At 34.7% G+C, this 17,593-nt stretch overlaps 1 pseudogene; it reads right to left on the bottom strand.

Annotated features, from left to right (window-relative positions):
- Positions 1–522: 522 nt before the first annotated feature.
- LOC100688541 lies at positions 523–13,284 on the bottom strand (annotated as a pseudogene).
- Between the last annotated feature and the right edge of the window lie 4,309 nt (positions 13,285–17,593).

Raw genomic sequence — 17,593 nt, forward strand, 5'->3', positions numbered from 1 at the left:
ATCTTGGAACAAGCAGGCACCTTCAGCCATCTATGTTTTCCCAGCCGAGGGCTGGACCTGGGACCTGATGGGAGCTGTCCTATTGACTAGTCTTTTCTGAATGACCACATTCCTCCAAATCTCCCTCATAGCTGGTGTCCCAGCTGGAAATCTGACAATACTTCCCAGTGTGGAAGCCTCTCCCCACCTCCTCTTTCAGTGAGGATGTTGGTTAAATTCTTAGCAGCAAAAAACCTATCAGTAAACTAAAACTTGAGAGGTTGGGGACAGTGATCTAGCTGACACCAATTGCCTGACAAGATCCCGAAGCCAGCCTTGAAAGAATAAAAAAATGCAGTCCTTCACAGGCAAGAACAGGTAAGGAGGCAAACATGTTAGGGCTGCTGCTTCTCAAGAACAGTAACAGCTCATGTGCTATTTCTTCTTCTTCTTCGTCTTCGTCTTCGTCTTCGTCTTCATCTTCATCTTCATCTTCGTCTTCTTTTTCCTTAAACACAAGACAGAACAGAATTCCTCCCAAGGCTACATGGAAATTTTGGCTAAAGAGGGGACAACAGCCACCAGAAAATCAACATCCTGCCTGACACCTGGGAGCTCCCTTGCCTCAGCCGGGGCCAGGCTCTGTTCTGCCTCTTTGCAATGGATATGGTATAAGGTCTGCTTACCAGTGAAGTCAAGCAAGAGGCTGTCTTTGTGCATGCCACATCCTTGCTCACAAGGTTAAGGATGGAGTTGTAGGGGCCTCAGACTGTGCAGCTGTACATGAGTTGCCCCCGAGTGTGTCTTCAGGTAGCACTTGATGGTTGAGTGACCTCGGAAGAACACCTTACACTGGTACAGCTTCTTGCCTGCAGAACCGCCAGAGGTAGCTGAACTCATTTGTTGTGCAAACCTTTTGCCTCAAACCTTGCAGCTGTACTCACTGTTCCCAGGCTAGCCCTGCTGAGCCATCTCCTCGCTCAGGAACTCCTTCATTGGAAGCTTCCACTTCTGGACTGCTGGGTGCTAAAGCCCCAAATCAGACCCTGCCTCAAGGCCACTGTTTTATTTGTGCTGCTGACATGGGAGTGATAGGCAGCCTCTGACTTGAAGCTCTGGCTGCACGAGTGGCAGGGGGAGAGGGCATCTACCAGGCTTTGGTGCATAGCTATGTGCTTCTTTATGAGATGCTGGTCCCCAGAGCCGTTCACACAGACAGAGCAGGAGAGGACTGAAATGTTGGGGTGGAAGAGCATGTACCATTTGGAGCTGTAAATGTTTAGCTGGTAGTGGTTACAGATAAAGCAGACCTGGTGCTTTCCAAGTTTAGATGGTCAAGGATGTGGCCTTGGACCATGTGGAAACGTTTGGCCTGTGACTTCCCACAGATGGCACATTTCAACTCTGTGGAGGGTGCACCTGTAAACCAACCCAGATTCCCAGTTAGGGGATCATTGGGTTGGACAGGGATGTTGTTCTCAAATGTTCCACCCCCTTGGTGGAGGGTCAGCTGCCACCTGGTGATGAACTTAAGTTTCACACATGCCACAAGAGAAGAGGAAAATACCAATGTGGGATAGAACATGGGTCACCTGGGAGTTTTGGTCCTAGAAGTGGGTCTCCCAGAATTTGCAGTTGCCTGTCAGCAGGTGCTTGTGGTCCTGAACATGCTGTCAGATCAAATGAATGCTGTGCTCTAGAATTTTCTTGCACACCTGCCAGGACATGGCCTTATTCTCTTGGTTATCATTCTCTCCAAAAGTCAGCTCATCTCCACTGGCATCACTTAACTTATTCATCTCCTCGGCTATGCCTGTCTCCTCAGTGGGGTCTTCAAACTACAAGTAATTCTCTCCTAGTTACCTCATCGATGACCCCAACATTGATCAGATCTGTCAAGAACTGATGTGTAGACAAAGCTCAGAATCTTCTCAAAGTTGGCAGAGGTGATAAAGTCTACTACATGGGTCCTGGTGGCATCAAGCCCAATATACAGAAAAAAGTTTCTGAAATATCCATACAAGCTAGTACAGCTTTATGGGCCAGGCAGGAAAGGCTCCCCACCACAATGGTGACATCACATATGGTCTCCCAGGGGTGGCATTTACTGAGTTCCTTCAGCCAGCTGTTGGGGGTTGTTGCTGCTTTGTAGTTTGATCCTCATGCCCATCTTATCAGCTGCTATGAAGTTGCCCCCTTATCAGCATGGTTCATTGGGCTCCTTGGGCCTGAGTATCATCACTGCCTCCTCATACAAAAGCTGGGCCCCACCAGAAGAGGGTGACCTATACTGATTGTTTCTTAAGTGGTAACTTAAGTGGTCACTTTTGTCCAAAAAGTGCACTGCAAATATGATCTCTCATCTTTTCTCCCCAGCACACTCATCTTTGGCCAGGACACTTGCAGGAACTTCCTAACACGTCTTCCAGATTCCTCTCTTATTTATTTCAAATATCTCTCTCTGTGGCTGCCAAAGTGATCTTTTTAAAATTAAAATAAAATAATATGACTTGTCCACTTAAACATATCATTATCTTCTCTTAGCATTTAGAATCAAAATTATGTTTACATATTCTATAAGATCTTGTATGACCTGTGCCCTATTTATGGCCTTTATAGTGGTCTTTTCAATCATACTTTCTTTTGTTCAATGTATACTCACATCACACTTATCATTTTCAATTCTTTCTCAGCTCAGAGAATTTCACCATGGAGGTTCCAAGGCTTGGAGTTATTCTCTCCTCAGCCTTTCACATACTATTAAAAAAATTAAAAATAAAAATAAACAACTTCAGCTTTTACTGTAAATGCCATATCCTCAGGGATTATTTCTGTGTTCATTCCATACAATACACAGCTCTTCCCAAAACATCATGTTACTCTCTATTTTAATGACATTCTTGGGACGCTTGGATGACTCAGTGGTTAAGCTCTGCTTTCGGCTCAGGGCCTGATCCTGGAGTTCAGGGATCCAGTCCCACATCAGGCTCCCTGAGGGAGCTTACTTCTCCCTCTGCCTGTGTCTCTGCCTCTCTCTCTGTGTCTCTCATGAATAAATAAATAAAATATTTAAAAAAATGAAATTCTTTATTGCTTAAAGTATTATTAAATATTAACTACATACACATACATAGGTATTATTAATAATTATGATAACTATGTTATATTAGATATTAATTGTCTCTACAATTTTTTTCTCTAATTTGAAGCAGACCAACCAGACATTTGTGGCCTCTCTCTCATTCAGACATGCTTTTTATTGTGAGTGATGAGGTGTGAACTGTAGAGAAGAAAATAAAAATACCATTATAGAAAATTGGATCTCAGATTTTGTTTTCTAGAAACTTAAATTCCTCAAGAATTTTTCAAATAGAGAGCAGAGACAGATGAGTGCCTCTCAGGAGAGAAAAGATCGAATAGGAGAATCGGTGGTGATTTATTCTAGGTCTGATAGAGAATGGTATTCCTATGACAGTAATACCCATATGCCACTACCTTGCAGACACCTGAGGCAGTGGATTCAACTCTAGATAGATGATCTCATGGTTTAGTTTGAAATATTCTAGAAAAGATTGGTGCTGTTAGCAGCAGTGTATCCTAACCTCAAGGTATTTATGAGCATGGATAGGAAACACATCAAAGATATCCATGATAGGAGAAAGATATGACAATTAACCTGCCTTTTTATCCCCACAGTTGTATTGTGTAGTTGTGAAATCCTAGAGAAAGGAGCATGGTCCAAGTAATACATTAGATTAAATTCCCTGCCCTTATTATAAGATAGGACCTCAAAAATTTTTTTTAAGATTTTATTTATTTATTCATGAGAGACAGAGAGAGAAAGAGAGGCAGAGACACAAGCAGAGGGAGAAGAAGGCTCCATGTGGGGAGCCTGATGTGGGACCTGATCCCGGGACTCCAGGATCATGCCATGGGCCGAAGGCAGGTGCCAAACCCCTGAGCCCCCCAGGAATCCCCCTCAAAGTTGGTTTTAATATGATTTCAGGTCAATAAAGAAAATAGCTTTTTGTTCTCACATCTTTTTTTTTTTTTTTTTTTGCAGGATTCATGTGGAAAACTCTCATGTTCTTGTCATTGTTGTTTACCACCCATATGGTCAAGGTTTACCTCTGCTTGAATGAATCTTACTACATACCTGACAGCTAATAGACTTACTGGTAAAGAATAGGAACAAAAATACAAATTTTTGTTAATCAATGAATAAAATGTGATCCAATTTTTGCAGGAGAGGAAAAAGGAAAACTCAGTGAGATCAAATAACTTGGCCAAAATGAAACTACTATTTAATACATGAGTCTGGCCTTTGCTTATGAATCGTGAGCTCTTAGCCTCTTTGCTGAAGCTTCCTATGTGTGAGGAAGGAAACAACCGCAAACTGATAGCTCTGGCATTTATGGCATTCATAAAAACAAGGCATCATGAGAATGGATAGATGACAAGTGAAGACAAGTTCCTGGAGAGGACTGAGGGACTTAGAATATTAGAAAACACATTTGGGAAGGTTAATCAGAAGTCATTTTTTTTTCCTGAAAAATAAAACTCAAGAAAATACTGGGGAATTTAGGTAACATAAATCATGCAGCAAGTTGTAGGGGCAGCAAATTATGGTTGTAGTTTAGCTACTAATGTTGAGTTCAGCAGAGTGTCGAGGAGTATTTAGGGGCTGTAGTTACTTAGGAGTCGCAGTGAAAATTATTTAGTTTTTCAGGTTCTCTATACTACTATTCTCTGTTTTTTTCATACCTTATATATTTATGTTTCTTTCATAATTTATATCAAGAGGTATCAAGCTTATTTTATTTTTCAATCAATAATTTTGCAGGATTACACTGCAATTACAACTGTCAGTTGATGCCTATGAAATAAATGTTGCCATTTATAATACAAAACCTTCTAGAAATTCCTGTTAGATTATTTCCTGATACAAATTTTAGTAGGTTTTAATTTTACTATTGACAAACAAATACAAATTAACAATTCTTTCACACCTGTAAGCAAAAGTGCCTATAAGGATAAGCTACTGCATTATTTTCTTCAGAGATCTCTTTATCATGTATTTGAATATAGATTAGCATAAAATGATTTTCTCAAGAAAAAATGAATTTTTCTTTCCTATGTTTAATAAGTCAATAACGATTAAAATAAAGTAGGAGTAAAAAAAGTATCCCAGCTATTATAAAGCAACAGAGTAGATGACTGATAGTCTCAATAGGCAATTAGAGGATCAAAAAGATTTAAAAATGATGAATTGACAGTGCATGAGAGAATGGAAAATTCAACCTTTGCCATAGAACCAGATATTTTAGGTCATTTCTGCAGGCAGGGACTAGCTCCCACGTCACTATTCTATGTCGCACAGGTAGGAGAGCTGCTCAAGTGCTAAATGTGAAGGAAGACAGAAGTAGCACTTTCTTACAGATCCTAACAGGTGTAACCAAAAATTCTGAAATAAGTTCAGTTGAAGAAGTAGTTTTAAATGTCTCCTACAGAGTGGTGTTACTTCTGTGGTTGGTAGATAATTGGTGACAGAAGTCCTGGAAGTAAAAGAAAAAAAGAATCTACCAACCTTTGACCTTCATGTGGTCCCTTAAGTCCCATTTGAACCTCATCTAATTATCAGCCAGTGTCTCTATTAGGGAATGGCCACTCCAGGGAAGTGGGAGACCATGTCATCAGATTTAATTTAGTTCCATGGAAAACATGCCAAGTAAGTGCATATCCTCTCGAAAAGCACATTTTGATTAATGCAGGTTACTGTATTTAGTAAGAACATATAAAAGTAGGAAAAAAAGTGACCAATGTTAGGGCAATTTTGTGGTAATATAGACTAAATGGACAAACTCACAGAAGTGAAATAAACTTTAATTTTTTAGACAAAATATCTAATTTAAAGAAAATCAATACTATTTTCAATTAACTTTATCTGCTCAGGTTATATATGTAAAGCAAAAGATGTTAAATAATGAACCCAAATTCTAAATAATCTAATAAGATATTAATTTGGCATCTAACACAATAAAAACACAATATATCATATATAGTCTTCCTATTGTATTATTTTCTTCATGCACACATAGACAACACCTGTGCACACACACAAAATTAAATATGCTGTTTATAATTATCATTTTTCAATACTGATTTTTTTATTCACATATCATCACTTTCCAATGTATTTTTTCACTTCAAGTAATAGAGAACAAGTCACAAATATGCCTTGTAACCTAGATTGCAATTAGGAAATCTGAATCTTCCTCAAAATCCAAAATGCAATACTGCAATTCTTATATAAAATGGAAGTATTTACCTAAATTTGATAAAAGAAAAATCCATTTTAATGGTTTAAGTTAAATACTTATTTCATTAGTGAATTATTTAATTTTTAGCCAATTTCCCAAAATCAAATTTTAAATGAACAACTAAAGGAATACTTAAGTTGTGGTTTCCTAATCAGCATGCCATTGGCTCATCAGATAGCAATACTAATAAGATTAGTCTCTTTACTGACTTATTTTTAACTGTTTCATTAAATAAAATAATAAATGTTAAATAATGAGTGGAACAGATATTCACGGCATGTATAACCAATGAAGGGCTGACATCACAATATAAAAGATCCTTAACAAATTAAAGGACATAATTAAGCATTTCCAAAAGGAGGATATCCAAATGGTTGATAAAAGCATTAAAACTTAGGTTACTAAATAATAACTAGATAATGTAAAATAAAACCTTGATGAAATATTAATGATTACACGTAGATACTACTTATCTAAAATATGAAGATAGCTATAACTGTGACAAGTGTGATGAAGATGCCCTTCAGTAAGAACCTCTATACATCTCTGGTAGGAGTCTAAATTGTCACAAATAATTTGAAAAACATTGTGTCATTATCTGCCAAATAATGAGATTTGTGTATATGACACAGTAATTCCAAACTCAATTGTATATATATCTTTAATTATGCATTTCTTCAGAAATCATCATTTTTTAATTGCCAAGACTGGAGAAAATCCAAATGTCCAGTGACAATATAATAGATGAATAAATTCTTGTATGTTCCTTTAATAACATATGATAAATAAACATACTTTAACTTCATGCAACAAAATGGTTAAAACCATAGAGTAGTCACATGCAAAACAGAAATTTTAGGATTCAATCTAGGCAAATTTAAAACAAACCCTAGTCCTAGTGGTCAAAAAGTTTGAAGAAAGAGGAGGAAGACTCAGTGAATAAGGACAATATCATTAAAAAGCGGGGCAGTGGTTCTAGGATGCTGGCAATGTTCTCTTTCTTGATTTGTGTGGTGATTACGTGAAAAATGTTTTGATAGATCATTAACTTTACATTACAGTTGGACACCGAGGCTCCTTCCACAGTTTTGTGCATTTTTAAGAATGAAATACACAATAATTTAAACAGAGGGATAAGAAAGGAGAGAAGAAATAATTGGCATTTGGGAAGAATGTATATAAATTAATCCTGAATTGGGCAGGCAGATGTGAGTCTAGAGAAGCACATGAGCTATAGTATGGTGAGCTTTGCATTATGGTAAAAGATTTGGATTTTATCTGAAAAAAAATCAAAAAATCATTGAAGAGGAGCAGGATCTATTTTAGGTATTTATGTAGCTAGGAATCATGGGATAGAGATTGTTTTAAGTGTAAGCTAAAGTTGGGTAGACTAATTGGGAGACTGAGTGTACAAGTAAATAGAATTTATATTAAATAAAGGGCACTTAAGCATGCTGAATTATGAACTATTTTCTGAAAAGCAAAAAAAACAGAGAATGGAGAGAGGCAGGTAGAATTAAGCTTCTGAAAAGCAGGGGTAAATGTCTAGAAATCTGGTGGGAAAAATAGAATCATTTTTGGAGAAGTATGTAAGCAAAAACCACAGAAATATAGATTTTACTTACACCCATATGCCAAGTTTGCAAAATCTGAGACAGCAAAATTCCAACTGATACCAACATTGAAGGTATATTTGAAACCTGTGTATTGGGATCAGGGGAAAAGATAATGGTATGATTGTGTGTGTGTGTGTGTGGGTGGGTGTGATAGACGGGTATAGAAATAATTATGAATATGTGCACATACACTGATATGAAAGCATGCATACAATTTCTAGCTCTGTCTGCTGAGACAGCCTATAAGCAGTGACATCGCAAGAGAAATGAGCAATCTTTGCACCCAGATCTTGCTTTCTAAGTAAAAGGATCAAGAACTGTTTGAATTAATGTTTGAGTCTAGGGCTGAAGAAGGGCACATACATCATGAGCCATAAAATAAAGAAGATTAAAACAACAACAGCAACAACAAACACATCGAGTGTCAACCTGAAAGAACTTCCAGTAGCCAAAGCCAGAGAAATTAGAGCAACAAAATTAAACAAGTACCATGTGATTTATGACAAAAAGAACAAAAGAGATACATTTAAATTCATTCTGATTTAAACAAATCATTAAATAAATGTTAGATAAGGGAAACGTTTTCTTTCTGAAGAATTCCAATTAATAAATGTGTAAGCAATGAAAGAAAAACCTTTCATCAGAATAGCACAGTAATGGTTGCAGTAGTCAAGATCCAGTGATTTAGTGAGACAGTAGGTGAAAATTTAAGAAACAGAATACATGCATAGCCTTAAAATATCTCACCGAAAATAATTCTAATAATTTTTTTCTGGTGGTTTTATCACAGGCCTACACATTCTAGATTAACCCCCCCTGCAGGAGGTGGAGGTTAATTCCCTTCCCTTAAGTGTGAACAGGACCTAGTGACTTGTTTCCAACAAATTTGGGTATGGCCATGGAAAAAAAGTAACTTTGTTATGGCAGACACTTAAGTAATCAAGGTTAATTTCACCAGGGTTAAGACATGGATAGCAGGTACTCCCTGATGTGATGCTATGAGGTTACCTGTGGTGTTCTTCCTCAAACCCATAACCCCAATCTACCCATGATAAAACATGATCTAAACTGAAATTAAGGAGTAATCTACAAGATATTGAATACTAATTTTCAAAAGAGTCAAGGTCATGAAAACAATAAAAGAATTAAGAATTGTCACAGATTGAAGAAGACTATGGCAGCATGCGAAATAAACGTAGTGCAGTGTCCTAGATTGATCCATCATTGAAACAATAGTAAGAAATGGAAAATATGGGAAAATCTATATGATGCTTGTTGTTTAATATATGTACTTTAGTTATATAAGATGTTAATATCATAGGAATCTGGGTAAAGAGTACAGAAGAACTCTGTACTATATTTCATCTATAAATCAGAAATTATTTCAAAATAAATTTTAAAAACTTTCAAAAAATAGGCTTTAGAAAAATTATATCAAAATAAAAAGTAAATAATAAAAGACTTTAAAAATACGTATGTGCTTGTGTTTATCATTGAGGTGACCTACACCTAGTTTACACTTTCATATACTCAATAATATAACAATATTCATTGAAATTCACAAAAAATTACTTTTCATAATAAAATTTTACATCCACTTTGATTTTCTTCATTGAAATAAATTCTGTTATTTTTTTCTTAAGTATAAATAGGCAAGTGGTGTTTTAATTTTCAGACTAAGATATATCTTCAGTGAAAATCTTCACTATTTATAATTAGAGGAGGATTTCTAAGATTACTATCCTGGGGCATCAGAATTTGCACTGAAGTCTGATTTTTTTTTTATTTCTATTTTTAAAGTAAACTCTACCCTCAATGTGGGGTTTGAGCTCACAACCCTGGGATCAAGAGTCCCATGCTTTACCTATTGAGACAGCCAGATGCCCTTACACCAAAGTTTTAAATGTAAATAGTAATGCAGATTACCATACAGGGGAAAACCCTATTTCTTATTTTTCATACCTGGTCTTATTTAAGGGGAGAGTCTTCACCTTCAAGAGGAAAGAAAAAGAGATGGTACTGATGATGGATGGAATGCCTTCTATTGTAATACTATATAAGACAGGTTCTAAAAGGAGACATTTCTGACTGAAAGTGGATACTATCAATTATTTTGTCACAATGTCAGGCACCAAACTAGAACTTTCTCAGACTAAGAAGTTCATCCTGAAACACAGAAACAAAAACAAATATGAGATAAAGGGGAAATTTCCCTTTGCACTTTGTGAGCCAGAACTTAATTGACTTGTTCATCCAGCGGACAGTGTAACTCAAGGTAACCCGCTGAGTTATTACATATATCCTGCTTCATTCTTGCATACATCTAGTTTATGGAAACATTAATTCATTACATATAAATATTTATGTGATATACTATGTATTTCACATATGTATGTATATATATACATATATTAAATTGTATTCAAATCTAGTTGCCTCTTTCCTCATGTATCTGCCAAATTGGAAAATATTTTTGCCTTAATTTCTGAGATTATTAACATTTCTGTACATCACAGAAGTGATTATATAAGGAATATTATAAAATAAAAAAGACAAAATACTTGGTATAAATTGAAAATAAAAGATAAAAGAGTAAAATTTTTGGGTTATAGAATAAAGTTGAACTGGAATGAGCAAATTCAACGTTAAGTACTTTAGAAGTAAAACAAAAAGTCAAAATGTGCCAAAACTACACTTACCATCTTTGTTAAACCTGACATTCCCACTAGTTTGATACTCACAAGTACATAATAAAGATATAAATTAAAATTTTTCTTGAAAAATCCACTGATACACTGTTGTTTTTGTTGTTGTTTTTCCGGGAACAATAACCAAAATCTTTCGCTGCTATAGCTACCTCTAATAGTGACACTAATTAACTTGGGTTTTATCAAAGAGCTAGTGGAAATCGGAACATTAAGTGTCAGAGTTTATCCACAAAGATTTATAGGTTGTTTCATCTTCAAGAACAAATATTGCATAGTGTAGATTTTAAGAAAAAAAAATCACTTTCATCATTCTATCCCAGCAATAAATTTATATCTATTACTTGGTGACAAAAGCTGCAGTTGTATTAGTTACACTCAGAATGAAAAAGTACTGTCAATTTCTAAATAGAAACAAGATTGCACATAGTGTTTCCTTTCCATTTTCCACCCCATACTCTTGACAATGAGTGAAGAGGAATAAGACAGCTTTAAAAGTATCAGACAGGGATTTTCTATTGAAGAAAGAACAGCAAGTCTCTACAAAAGGACTGTCGTTTTTAGCTTTGGGGCAGAAAATGTGTAAGCAAAGAAAACAACCCAATATATAAACACATGAAGTTCAACCCAAAGGCAACTCTTAGCTTAGTCCTCATTGAAGTTTATTAATTTATATATCTTGGTGAAAGAATTTCAACAGCATCTGACATTTACTAACACAGTGTATGAGGTTTCTGGTGACTTCTCCAAGTGCCATGTACACTTCTTTTTATTTTAGACCTTTATGAGTTTAGAAATGTCTGTAGCTTTGTGATCCCAAATAGAAGAATGTATGTGAGCACACACATGTACCAGAGGAGGAGCACAATAAAAAAATAATCCAGTATTTTGTTATAGAGACTGTGTTGAAAACTAAAAAACTGCTACATTCCTTTAAATAAATCTCTGGTTTTAACAGTACTTTACTCACACCTTTATAAGCCTACATGTTCTTATTAGATATGTGGACACCTGACCAAGTCTCTGAAAAGCATTTCATGAATATATTGGATGTGTTTTTTAATAGACTTTCAATTTTTTTAAGTTTTCAATTTATTAAAAAAAGAACTTAAAGAGTAGTAAAGAGTCCCTATATATTTTGTCCTTGTTTTTTTTCTATTATTAGCCTCATTTGTTAGAATAGCACATTTTGTCAGAAATGGTTAACTAAGATTGATACCTTATTAATTAAAGTCCAAAGCTTATTTCAATTGTCTTAATTTGTAACTAATGTCCATTTTCTCTCACGATGTCAAATTTAAGATAAAACATTATACCTATTTGTCATGTTTCTTTCTTTTTTTTTTTAAAGAGAGAGCTCTTTTTTTTAATTTATTTTATTTTATTTTATTTTACTTATTAATGATAGGCACACAGTGAGAGAGAGACGGGCAGAGACACAGGCAGAGGGAGAAGCAGGCTCCATGCACCAGGAGCCCGACGTGGGACTCGATCCCGGGTCTCCAGGATCGCGCCTTGGGCCAAAGGCAGGCGCCAAACCGCTGCGCCACCCAGGGATCCCTTGTCATGTTTCTTTAAGCTCTTCTTGGCTGTGAATGTTTTCTTAGATTATCTGTGTTTTTGATGACCTTGAGAGTAAAGAGAAATGGTATTTTGTAAGTACATCATTCTATTGGAATGTATCTCTTATTTTCCTCAGATTAGACTGGGGTTATGGGTTGAGAGGAGAAAGACCACAGAAATACAGTGCCATTTTCATCCATCCATTGATGTTGACCTTGATTGCATGGCTGAGTTAATGTTTGTCAGTTTTCTCCAATATAAAGTTACTATTTTTCCTCTTTCTATACTACATTCTTTGTAATTACTATGCACAGCATACACTGAAGTTTATACACCTCTTCAATCAGGGAAAGAGTATCTACATTATTTGGAATTATTCTACATAAGAAATATCCATCTTCTCCTCCATTAGCTGCTTTTATTTGATCATTTCTTTATAACAGTGTGGTCTCCTATTTATTTTATATCACTGACATTTTCACTGTCTTTTAAATGTAGCCTTTTTGTGGAATATTATATACTTGGAATCATAGGTTGTCTTTTCTTAAATTGATTCATGTTTCAATACTCATTTAAGGCTTATTCATGTCTTTTTGTTATTTGATTGCCCCTTTTTTACTGCTGAATAATGTTATTTTATATAGATGTAATATGCTTTGTTTATCCATTCACCTACCAAAACACAGTTTGAATGGTTACAGTTTGGGATGAATATGAATGAAGCTGTGATAGACATCCATGTGCAGGTTTTGTCCGGAACATGATTGCTAGATCTTCTGGTAGCACTAGATTAAGCTTTGTAAGAGACTTTAAAATGTCTCCCAAAGTGTCTATGCCATCTTTCATTCCCAGTGGCAATGAATTACAGTTTCTGGTTTTTTACATCCTCACCAGCATATTGTGTTGTCAGTTTTTGGATTTTTGACTTTTCTAATCAGTGTGTAGTGCTTTCTCATCGTTACTTTAATTCACAATTCTTTAATGACAAATGATACTATTTTTACCATGATTATTTTTCGTCTGTATATCTTCCTTGGTGAAATGGTCGTATTCACTTGCCAATTTTTTAACTGTGTTGCTTATTTCCGCTCCTCTCCCCATTATTGAGTTTTAGAGGTTTTTTTTTTTTATAATTTAGTATTTTATCAGAAGTGTTTTGCAAATATTTTCTCCCAGTTGGCAGTTTGTCTTCTAATTCCCTGAACAGTTTTGTTTACAGAGCAGAAGCTTTTAATTTTAATAAAGACACAACCATTCCTTCTTCTATGTATTTTGCTTTTGTTATTGCATCTAAAACTTATCACCAAACCTATGGTCAACATGGATTTTTCCTGTACTTTCTTCTACAAATTTTATAGTTTTGCATTTTACATTTAGGTCTATGATCCACTTTTGCTCATTTTTATAGAAGGTCTGCATCTAGATTTGTTTGTTTTCATATAGAAAAATTTCTAGTTTTTCTGGTACCATTGTTGAAAAGTCTATCCTTTTTTTATTGATTGTCTTTGTCAAAGATCAGATCACTATATCGGCTTGTATATTTCTGTTATCTATTCCCTTCTATCAATCTATTGATAGACACATATGTCTATTCTTTCACCAAAACCAAAACTATCTGGTACTGTAGCTTTATATGTGTTTTTCTCCAGGTGAAGTGACCTCAGCTGTGATTCTTGTTCTAACTACATCTCTCCAGATTTGAAGAGAAGTGACTTCTGTGTGACCTCATTTATCTGATAGGTCCAAGAAAATTAATTGAGTTTGATTTTTCCAGTTTTTCTTTCATAAAATTGCAACCGAGAACTTTCAACCTTTTATATGTTAAATCTTAACTTAAACCATTATATATATATATATATATATATATATATATATATATATATATATATAATTTCTAACTGAAATTTCTTATTTTTTTCCTCAGGAGTAGCAAAAACAGTAGAATATTTGCTTTTTATTTTTTTCTAAGACATTGGCTTCTAGGTTTTTAATTTAGCTTAATTTCTTGGTATCTTCTCATCAAACTTCCATTTGGTCTTTGAAATATCACTGAACCTCCTAAAAATAATTTTATTCTCTGTTTGAATGTCTTCACTCTATTTATTCTGACTGCTCCAGAAGTTTATTTACAAGCTATTTTAAAACCTAACTTTCTTCTTCCTTTTTATCTTACAGATGTGAAGTTTTTAGTTGTTCAATAAAGCAACTAAAATGCACATTCGCTATTAATTATTCAGCCCATAAATACATCAAATATAAGGCTGTTTCCTTTAATGGACATCTAAGATTAAGGTTTAAATATATTTATGAATAATGGAAAGACGGCTTTATAAAACAAGTGACCAACAATTCTCTTATATCACCTTTTAGTTGTTGTTGAAGTAGCTTCACCTTAATACATGTTTATGCATTCTTAAAACACAAGAACCTAATTTTATACATTTAATGGAAACTTTTGATTAAAACTAATACCCAAATGAATTTAAAATATATAGAACTGTAAGAGTATTTTTTACAATGAATTTTGAAAGCTTCCAGTTGATTCTTCAGCTTCTATTCACAGATAATTGTCAGTAGTGTCTCACACAGGCCACCTGGAAGCCTCTCTCAAACCACAGGAATTCTCACTGTTCCACAACTTATTCTCTATGAGTTCACTTTGCATTTGGAGCACCATGGGGGTGAGAGGTCTTGAAACAGAATGAATGAATGAATGAACAAATACACACTAAGAAACCTAGACCTTTGTGTCTTGGCATGACTACTGCAACTTTCTTTTAAATTGATCTCTCTACATGAATACTATGAATGGTTTTGTATGTGCATGTTTGCAATTTTCTTATGCAGCAGCCCAAGGACGTACAGTACTATGAGGCTTCATGCTGATTAATTACAGAACACTTTTAGTACAACAAAACATGTCTGTCTTTAGAACTTCATAATAGCTTCTGATATATAGTGAATTAACATTCCTATTTTGCAGAGTCAAAATAAAGTGATTGTTATCAATAGATATTTTTCTCTTTTTAATATTTCTCTGTTAATAGTGCAGGCTGTGATGACACTTGAACCAAGAAGTCTGTATCTGGTCTGTGAATGTGCCATTTATTCTTGCTCTGAAGCCAATGACAATGAAGTGTCCAATATGCATGAAACTACAATTCTCATAAAATGACTTGAAAATAGATGGCTGAGAATTTATAGCTCTCCTATGACTCTTGTTTGAGGACCTATTCTAATAACCACTTATATGTAATCAGATGGACTTTATGCAACCTCATCTTGTAAATGGACCATGTGAATGTTTCCCTATTATTGCTGCCATAGCTCACAGACTGCATAAGAGTTGCTAGTCATTCTGCACCGAAACAAATTACTCCTCTAACAATAGAAATTACAATGGCCTTCACATAAGTCATGCCTCTATAATGTGGAGAATAATAAAAAAAAAAACTGCTTAGGAGTCATAGAATTCACCCATTAAACTGTCTTCTCTGTTAAATTTGTCACTGAGATATTTTCTGTAGATAAAGAAATAAGGGAAATTGCTACAAAAAAAAAAAGTATTTTGTCCCACCTCATAAGTCATAGGGTATGTCATGCTACCATACTTTTTAAAAGATATATGTGAAATATGAATATTATATATAATACCCCTGAATAAGTGATATTTTGTTTACTCAGTTTTATACACGATTCATTTTGTTTGTGCTTTAAGTAATGATATCCAAAGTTCTTCAGCTATATGCTCACCACTTAAGAAAAAGACAGATAACTAAATCTAAAAATTTTTAAAAATCTAGAAATTGAGATTTTTTTCTTTGCTCTCAAATGCATCTACTTAAAGACACAAGATGAGTATTAGATGAAGACTACATAAGTATTTTCTTAAGTTTTAGTGGATACAAGCACCCCATTAGCATTAAAGATAAGCTAGAGAGTGAAAACTAAAACAATAAAATAAATACATATACATACACATAGATGGAATATATTTTGGAAAAGATGATAAACATGTTTTCATGTGACATGCTAAAATCATGGATTAGATAATTTAAAAATCATCTGTAAAACAACTATAGCTAGTAAAGCAAAATAGGCATAAGAGAGAAAATAACCTTAAAACATTTTTCAACATTACTCAAATTTCCTAATCCATGTTCAAATTTTCAATTGCTTCTGTGTGATATAAGTGAGATTCATCTAAATTTAATTAGCATTATGAGGGGCTCCTGGGTGGCTCAGTGGTTGAGTGTCTGCCTTTGGCTCAGATAGAGATCCAGGGGTCCTAGGATCAAGTCCCACATTGGGATCCCTGCAGGGAGCCTGCTTCTCCCTTTGCCTATGTCTCTGTCTGTCTCTCTCTGTGTCTCTCATGAATAAATACATAAAATCTTTAAAAATAATAATAATAATTAGCATTATGAAAAGTTTTCTGTCATGCCTATTAACATTTAAAATCAAGTTATTGCTCTAAAGATGAAAAATATTACCAATCTAGTTGTCTAGGGCAATATCAATACTTGAGTAACAGCGAGAAGATTTAATTTTTTTTTTTTTTTGGTCATTTTGGCAACTGACTACTTTAGGGATTTTATATAAAACTTTTTAGATTCTTCATCTTGCAATACAGGGCATAACTTCCCATTTGGAAATAATCAATGGTGGTGAAGAAGGCTACTCTCTTTGCGTTGGATATGCCATCTAGAGTTTATAAGCCCCCATAATTATTTGGTATTTCATAAATGAGAGATTCACATAATTCATTTAACTTTTTTCTTCTTGGGCCCAGTGTTCAAGTTTGTGAGGAGAGTTCATTTCAGGAGCACAGCTGAGTTTTGGTAAATTTAGTGCAGAAAATCTTGATTTTTCTTAAAGATGCAACTTGTCCTTTTGAGGCAAAAGGGACATTTTTGCTTCTCTAATTTTTTGTAGGATTAACAGAGTATAAACTAATTTTAAAAGTGAAAAGTCAGTGCCTAATAAAAAAATCAATAATAACATTAATTATAATAACAATAATAACTAGGTACTTACAAACTTGAAAATTCTGTGTAAGGTGTTTGTTTGTTTTTACATTGTGGTACAAATTCATTTGAATACTCCTACAGTGAAATTGGTATATGATAAACCCAGAATTAAAAGTGCTTGCCTTCAACCAGTATGCCATGTCTCATTTTGACATCTCAAAAAGGATTCAAAAATTACCTGGTGGGACACCTGGTTGGCTCAGCAGTTGAGCATCTGCCTTTGGCTCAGGGCGTGATCCCAGAGTCACAGAATTGAGTCCCACATCGGGCATCTTGCATGGAGCCTACCTCTCCCTCTGCCTGTGTCTCTGCCTCTCTATGTCTCTCATGAATAAATAAATAAAATCTTTAAAAAATTACCTGAAAATAACTATTTGTGA

Source organism: Canis lupus, chromosome 22, assembly GCF_011100685.1.
Source record: "Canis lupus familiaris isolate Mischka breed German Shepherd chromosome 22, alternate assembly UU_Cfam_GSD_1.0, whole genome shotgun sequence".
Taxonomy (NCBI): domain Eukaryota; kingdom Metazoa; phylum Chordata; class Mammalia; order Carnivora; family Canidae; genus Canis; species Canis lupus.